This window comes from Amblyomma mixtum, chromosome 2 (assembly GCF_055824585.1).
Source record: "Amblyomma mixtum isolate Tamu chromosome 2, ASM5582458v1, whole genome shotgun sequence".
Classification (NCBI taxonomy): domain Eukaryota; kingdom Metazoa; phylum Arthropoda; class Arachnida; order Ixodida; family Ixodidae; genus Amblyomma; species Amblyomma mixtum.
Window position 1 is genome coordinate 209,499,996 of NC_143013.1, and position 8,523 is coordinate 209,508,518.

The following is an 8,523-nucleotide window of genomic DNA, read 5'->3' on the forward strand; positions in this document are numbered from 1 at the left end:
TCGTAATAATAATCTTAATTATAGCTTGCGTTAGGGCTGGTTGGTCTATACAGGGTGTTTCACCGAAGACTTTCTGCAATTTTTTAAAATAAGCTATTTGAATTAGATGCGCGCTTTTTCTAGGCATAGAATTGTCAGCGGTGTAGTACATGATAATGCAGCTAAGACGTGCTAACTAGCAGGCTTGTTAACCAATATTTAATAGTTAACTTTTAAACTATTACCGTTGGGCTCCTAAATTATTGAGAGGCATGTAGCACACTGTAAGTAATGTCCATATCCGTTTTTAGAATTTCAAGAACGCGATTATCCTCGGCGCTGTGGCCCAACAAATTTTGGCTATCTCGATGAATTAAGTTCACTGGAGAGGTTGCTTTGCCTGCAAGCTTCTCAAACCGCATGTATTTTGGCGCGATGTAGGCGAAATTTGTTGGGCCACAACTCCGAGGATAATCGCGTTCTCGAAATTCTAAAAACGGATATGGACATTACTTACGGTGGGCTGCATGCCTCTCAATAATTAAGGAGCCCAACGGTAATAGTTTAAAAGTTAACTATTAAATATTGGTTAACAAGCCTGCTAGTTAGCACGTCTTAGCTGCATTAAGATGTACTACACCACTGACAATGCTATGCCAGAAAAAGCGCGCATCTAATTCAAATAGCTTATTTTTAAAAATTGCAGTCTTAGGTGAAACACCCTGTATAGTGTACCGATGGGAGCATTTGTGGGCGCTGCGTCTGTCTGTCGTAACTATGCAGTGCACGCAGATGCCTCCATCGGTCTTTGTAAGAGAGTATATATCGTTGTTTGTCCCGAGAACTGCATTTTCAGGAAGGCGGCTACTGGGAAAGAAATAGGGCGTGCGGGGAGGTTAGGGAGTTCACTATTTCAGAAAGCGGAGTGCGGGCACGTTACGTGTATGCATTGGAGGGCTACGTGTTTATGCTCGGCCACCCGTATGTCTTTAACGTGCACTGGCAACTCTATACCGCACTGGCGCTCTTGAATTTCGCCTACATCAGAATGCCGAATTCGCATTTAATCGTAGTCTGAACCCGGCCCGAAGCATCCAAACGTCATGTATGAACAACGAGCGTTACAGCGGATAGTATACGAATAGGGTTCATGTTCCTTAATTTCTATTTCTCGCGCGGAGACCGAAATTCTGAACGGGAAAAACGGGTACGCGCCGCGGTGGCTCAGTGGTTAGGGCGCTCGGCTACCGAGCCGGAGTTCCCGAGTTCGAACCCGGCCGCGGCGGCCGCGTTTCGATGGAGGCGAAACACGAGAGGTGCCCGTGTGCAGTGTGATGCTAGTGCACGTTAGAGATTCCCAGGTGGTCGAAATTATTCCGGATGGATGGATGGATGGAAACAACTTTATTACACACACAAAAAAAAAAATAAAAAAATCTTCCAGGGTGGTCCCCTACTGGTCCAGGAGTCCACGGGCTAGTGCTTCACGTAAAGCCCGATCCACTAGCCATTTCTGGCCGGCGGGCTGAGCGGTCCGTAAAGCAGCCTCCCAGGAAGAATGAGTGGGATTGGGGATGGGGGATACTGCCTTTGGGGAAGGACATTCCCAAAGGTAATGGAAAAGTGTGGATTTGGGCACGCCACAGGTGTTACAATCAGGAGGAAAGGTGGGATGAAAGCATGAGAGGCGGTCGGGTGAAATAAAGCAGCCTGTCTGTAATTGCCGCCATGTGGCGCTGGATAAGGGCGACAAGGTACTGTGGGGTGGTGGCAGTGTCATGCGGCTGAATTTGTAAAATATGGTAATTTGGTGATATGTAGAGAGGACCGAAGGTGCTTCTTGCGCAGGGTTGGGTGCCTGATCCTCCGGGGTCCGGGAGGAGAGTTCTCGGGCCAGCGCATGAACGCGCTCATTACCGGGGATCGAGGCATGCCCAGGGACCCACGACAGAGTAACCGTTCGGTCGAGAGAGGTGGCCGTGGTAAGAATACGGTGTGTTGCCGGAGTCGCCACGCCCTTTAGGTAGTGGCGGTACGCGGCCTGTGAATCTGTGCAAATTTCTGTTATGTTTTTGTCAATGATGGAGTGGGCCAGAGCAAGTGCGATGGCGGCTCCTTCCGCCTCTGCAGGCGAATTAGTTCGAATAGTGGCGGCGGCCCCCACTGTGCCGTCTTCATAGGCTGCGACGGCCGTGAAATGTCCTGGTTTAGAATTTTGTGCCGCGTCGACATAAAGGATATCGGAGCGGTTTCTGTATGTTTTGGTGTAATAGCTCGCTCGTGCCTGCCGCCTACCGTGATGGAGACTAGCACTCATATTGCGCGGTAGGGGCTCCTGATATATGTGATCCTGCGTGCGCAGAGAAATCATGTAAGGTGTAGTACTTGTTGGGGTGGGAATTGGTGGATTGAGACGTAGCTGTCGCAGTAGGCATTGTCCTGTTTCCGTGCGACTCAGGCGGACTAATTGGTTGGTTCGTTGAGCCTCTATTAATTCGATCACTGTATTGTGGGTACCAGTGGCCAGGAGACGTTTCGTGCTAACCGTCCGTGGAAGACGTAAGGCAGAGGTGACGGCCGTGCGTATTAGGATGTCTGCCTGTTGTCTTTGCTGCTGAGTGAGTATGTGGTATGGAAGGTGGTATGTAATGCGGCTAATGATTAGTGCATTTGTCATATTGAGGGTCTCGCGTTCAGACAGCCCATGATTGCGTGCTGCCACCCGCCTGATAAGTGCAGCGACCTGTTTGGTCTGTCTCTGCAAGAGCTGAAGGGTGGCGGTTGCATCGAGTGTGTTGTTAATTAGAAGGCCGAGAATCTTCACCTGAGGCACAATGGGCACTGGATTCTCGTACATGTGCAGTTCAATCGGGGGGTCACTGGGGAGGGGTTTCAGCTGCAGGAGTTCCGATTTATTTGGAGAGCAACGGAGGCCTGTGTTTGCTAAATGAGTGGTGGTGATGTCTATGGCAGATTGCAGGATATCCTGAGCTGTTCCAAGGGATCCTCCCGTTGTCCAGAGGGTTATATCATCTGCATATATGGCTGTGTGGAGCCCTGGGACAGCAGCAAGGACCTTTGCCAGTGGCGCTAGGGCAATGTTAAAGAGTAAAGGTGATAAAACCGCCCCTTGTGGGGTTCCCCGGTTAGGCAGGGGGAAAGGCTGGGAGGCAATATCCCCAAGGTGGAGGTCTGCCGTGCGCCCCTGAAGGAAGGCCCGAATATATTGCCATATGCGGGTGCCACACCCCGTGGTGGCTAATGTCGTCAGGATATGATCATGGCTTATTGTGTCGAAAGCTTTATGGATATTGTGGGATATACAGATATCCCTCGCCTGCCCGCGCCGAGTCACGAGACGAGAGCGCAAGCCGCAGGGAATGGGGAGAGGAGGGCACCCGGCAACTCTCCTCACTCTCAGCTCGGACGTGACGTCACGCCTACGCTCTGGCATCTTAGGAACGGGGTGAACGACCCCTCTTGGTTGCAACCGGTTGCTCAAGGGGATGCAATGTCGTAGGGGTTTAAGGCGAGCTCACGCGGGAACAAAGGCTGTCTAGTCTCTCCTCTCGCGGCGGTGACTGCCCGATTGCCCCGCCGACCCCGTCTCCTGCCCGCGCCCTCCCGGATTATTCAACGCCGGTCGACGACGACCTGGTAAGCTGCTGAACCATATATTATCGGATAGAACATTCTTCCGCAGTGTGCTTTGCCTTGCGCTAGGTAAATAAACGGTTTCCTAGCGTACTCTGTTCGTTGCCTACTTCGTCCGAACCCGCCGTGGCTGTGACTTTGCTCCACGGGTTGGGGACACGAGAACGCCCGCGCATAGCTGACACGGAAGCTCGCCTTCCCGGCCGGCTGCTCGCGGGTGACCCCATATCTTGGCACCCGAACGTGGGGCGAACTAGGCATTGAGCAGTGTACTTTGTTGGAGCGAACGACTGTCGACGCGCTAACAAAGAATGGCAGCTGATAGGCCTGACTTCCAGTCTTTGTTCATGCTGTCAGAGCTAGCGGCACAGAGCCAGGGCTCCCTACTTGACTTGCCTATGGAAGGCGTAAATCTTGAGTGTTCCACGCGGAATAGCCGAGTTGCATTCCCGGGCGCGTCGGCAGGACTTAGGCCTGGTACGGAGGGCACCACATCGGGCACCCCGCCGCTCCGTGGTGCGAACAATAGGGCACCTACGCCTCATTGTTCGACGCCATCAGCGGCTGCGCCCAACTCCGGGGGCGTTAGTCCGCCGTCATCCGAGGTGCTCTTGCAGAACGCGATGCAAGTTATGCAGAGCTTAGCGGGTATGTTGCAAAACAATTTGCAAGCCCCGGCCCAGGCACCCCGTCTTAGGATAGACGTACCTACCTACACGGGGTACCACGACAGAACAGGGGCTAATGAGTACCTCGACCGTCTGCTGCATTATCAGCAAGCGACAGGAATTGCAGACGCCGAACTGCTCGCGCGTGTTGTGCCTGTCTCTTTGACGGAGCAAGCGGCCCGCTGGTATACCGACTAACCGGCAACCGAGCGAGGACAATGGAGGAGTTTAGCGCAAGCTTCCGCGACGAATTCCTCCCCGCAAACTACGAGTGGCGTTTGAGGAGGGAGCTGGAACTCCGCACCCAGCACCCCGACGAGTCTTTGTTAGAGTACGTCCGAGCGATGGACGAACTGTATCGCCTCGCTGACCCTCGCGCCACAAACACGGAGAAAGTTGAGCGTGTCACACGACAAGCGCACCCGACTTTCGCGGCCTACCTGAGAGGAGGCAGGTTTAGAGACCTGGACGAGCTAGCAGCTGAGGCGAAGCGCATTCAGGGAGACATCCTCTCTGCGCGAGCGTATCGGCCGCCGCCACCTGCATCGCAGTCACTTGAGCCGCGCTGCGCGTGGAATGGCAGCTCAGCGCGTAGTCCGTCTAGAGCTGAAGCGACAGCACAGTTTGCTGACGAGCGTGTCCCGAGGGGTTGGGAATTGTCCGACCGCGCTTTGGACCCATTCAGCTACGCGCTGCGAACAGCACACGCTGCCGCAGAGCGGAACACCTGTAGCCGAGATCGCGAGGCCGACACGCGGCCGCACGAGCGGCCCCCACCGTCCGCACCGCGAGATCGAGATCGAAACGACCGACCGGAACGTGGCGACCAGCGCCTAGCCCGTCGGAGCCCGAGCAACCGCTGCTACAGGTGTGACCAACCGGGGCAAAGCTTCGCCCGCGACTGTGGCCGCCTCCCCGCCCGTGACCAAACACAGTCGGGAAACGGCTACAGCCGCCGGTGATCGACCTTCGATCCCGCGCGGCTTACACAGAGAACCCCGGTTTATTAGCGCCTTTGGCATGTCGCGTAGGAAGTTCTGTTGACTTGCCAGCGCCGTTCATCGAGCTAACGATAGCTCGAAAGAAATTCACCGCGTTACTCGACACAGGGGCAAGCGCTTCTTTGTTCGGTGATGAAGTGCTAAACCATCTCCGCCAGAACAAAATCCGGTTGAGAGAGTGCGATACCACTTTTCGCCTCGCGAGCGGCACAGCGCAATCCAGCGGTGCAGCTAGGATAGTGGTTCGCTGGGAAAGACGCGTGCGGCGACAACGCCTCGTTCATCTTCCCTGTTTATCCGTTCCTGTAATTCTTGGGCGAGACTTCCTAGCCAAGACAGGCATTGTGATAGACATAGCCAGCGGAGGCTATCGAGAGCGCACCACCGGCGCCTTGAAGCTTTTTGCAAAAGCGCCCGCGGCCTCGCAGTCAATTACGGCTCCGAACGCGGAGCTAGCGGGGAGTGACCGTGGAAAATCACCCCCGCCGGCCCGGAAACAAGCATGCGAGCGGACAGTCGCCGCTGAGAGAGGGCCCACAGAGAATGTTGTCGCGGTAGAAAGTTGTTCTACCGTGCCAGTGAGGTCAATGCACCCTTTGTTGTCGGAGGTGAACAGCGTATCGGAGAGGGAGAAGGCACGTTTGTCATCTCTCCTCTACGAATTCAACGCGACATTCACGGACCGGCCTGGCCTGACTACACTAGTAAGGCACAGAATAGACACGGGTGATGCTCTGCCTTGGAAGTGCAATCCTAGACCAATCAGCTTGGCTAAGAGAAAAGCACTAGACGGCGCCTTAGACGAACTTATCGATACTGGCGTTGTTGAGAGGTCTAACAGCCCTTGGGGCTTCCCGGTAGTCTTAGTCCCAAAGAAAGACGATACATATCGGCTTTGCGTGGACTACCGCAGACTGAATGAGGTTACGAAAAAGGATGCGTACCCTCTACCAACCATTTCTTCTCTAGTGTCCAACCTAGGTGGGGCGAAGTACTTTACTACGCTCGATGCTAGCCGCGGATACTTTCAGGTTGAAATGGATGAGCGTGATAAGGAGAAGACTGCTTTCACTTGTCACAGAGGTCTTTTCCAATTCAAGAGAATGTCTTTTGGCTTGGTAGGAGCACCCGCTACTTATCAGCGCCTAATGGACCGTGTTCTGGGAGATGCGAAGTGGCACCACGCGCTCGCATACCTAGACGACATCGTGGTGTACTCAAAAACGTTCGAGGAACACCTGCGCCACTTGAGGGACATCCTAGAGAGGCTGAGGTCCGCGGGAATCACTTTGAACCCGAAGAAGGCACAGATCGCCGCGACCCGGATAACACTGTTGGGGTTCACGATCGACAAAGGCCGCATTCTGCCGTGCGAGGATAAACTCGAGGCTTTGCTTAAGTTTCCGTCGCCGTCAGATCTAGCTGGTCTCAGACGCTTCCTGGGAATGGCGAACTTTTATCGCCAGTTCATCCCAGATTGCGCAGCGCTGCAGGCACCTTTGACAAAGCTTTTGAAGAAGGGCGAGCGCTGGAGTTGGGGTCCCGAGCAAGAGGCTGCACTGCGCAACCTCGTTAAGGTGCTCGCGGACACGGCTGAGTTGCAGCTACCTGACCTAAACAGGGAGTTTGTGATTCAAACCGACGCAAGCGACCTGGGCTTAGGAGCAGTGTTGCTTCAGGAGCACGAAGGCGTCCTCCGACCGGTAGCGTTCGCGAGCCGTTCACTGACGCCGGCAGAGAGAAACTATTCGGTGACTGAGAAGGAATGTCTCGCGATAGTTTTTGCTCTGCGGAAGTTCGACTACTACGTCGACGGGGTGGCATTTGTGATCGAGACGGATCACATGGCGCTCACCTGGCTGAGACGCCTCAGCGAGCCGAGCGGCCGCCTGGCGCGTTGGGCCCTGTTGCTGCAGCGCTACGACTTTACCGTGCGCTACCGCAGAGGGAAGAACAACGCCGTGGCTGACGCACTCTCGCGAGCGCCTGTCCAGGGCGAGGAAGGTCACGCGACCGACCACCCGACAGAGGGAGAGAGTGCGGGACTGTCGCCAGCCGTAGCCGATGTAAGGGACACGGACCGACCGTTGACCCCAGGCGAGAGCGTGAACCACGTGGACTACGCGAGTTCCGTGGGGATCGCGTTCAGCAGAAAGGAGCTGCTCGAAGCTCAGCAGATGGATTCATTTTGTCGAAAAGTGTTCGACGGGCTCAGGGAGCCGGGCGGCCGGGCCGCCGCGCACACGGGGACAGCTGGTTTTGCTGTCGGTGCGGAGCGCTTGGAAACAGCTGGTAGTGCTGTGAGCGCGCTGGATTCTTATCTGCTGGATTCCGACGGCGTCCTGCTGAGGTATATCCCATCCGAGAACGACACAAGTGAGGCGTTCAAGGTGGTGATACCGCGGGTGTTGAGAGCGGCACTGTTACGCTACTTTCACGACTCGTGCATCGCTGGGCATGTAAGCGGCCCCAAGACTTACATCAAGTTGTGTCGCTTTGCTACCTGGCTTGGCATGAAAAGGGACGTAACACGCTACGCCCGCTCATGTCATGTGTGCCAAAGCGTGAAGCCCCGGGGTGGACGACCGCCCGGCCTCATGCAGCCGATTAACAGCCAGACTCCCTGGCAAATCGCGGCGTGTGACATCATGGGACCGTATCCCACGACACCAAGCAGGAACAAGTTCTTGCTGGTGGTCACGGATCACTTCAGCAAGTGGGTTGAACTTTTCCCCCTGAGAAAGCTGACGGCACGAGTGATCATGGAGAAGCTGATGGACGTATTCACCAGGTTCGGTTTCCCAGAGCAGCTGATAACGGACAACGCGTCCTACTTCACTGCGAAGGTGTTCGTAGATTCGTGCGCTGCACTCGGCATTAAGCACAAGAAAACGACCACCTATCATGCTCAGTCGAACCCTACGGAACGAGTCAACCGCAACATAAAGCACATGCTTGTCGCGTACTCTGAGAGGCACAAAGATTGGGACTCCTATCTGCCGGAGATCGCGTTCGCTTTGCGTTCGACCGTTAACCGCTCGACTGGGTATGCACCGTCTTCTCTCAATCTGGGTAGAGAGCTGCTAAATCCGATGGATCGGGTTCTAACGGACAGCAGGAAGACGCCAGTCGCTTCGTCAGCACGAGCTGAATACGCGACGCAGCTGCGCGCTAAGATGACGGAGGCCTTACGCAAGGCTCGCCGCAACCTGAGCACCGCT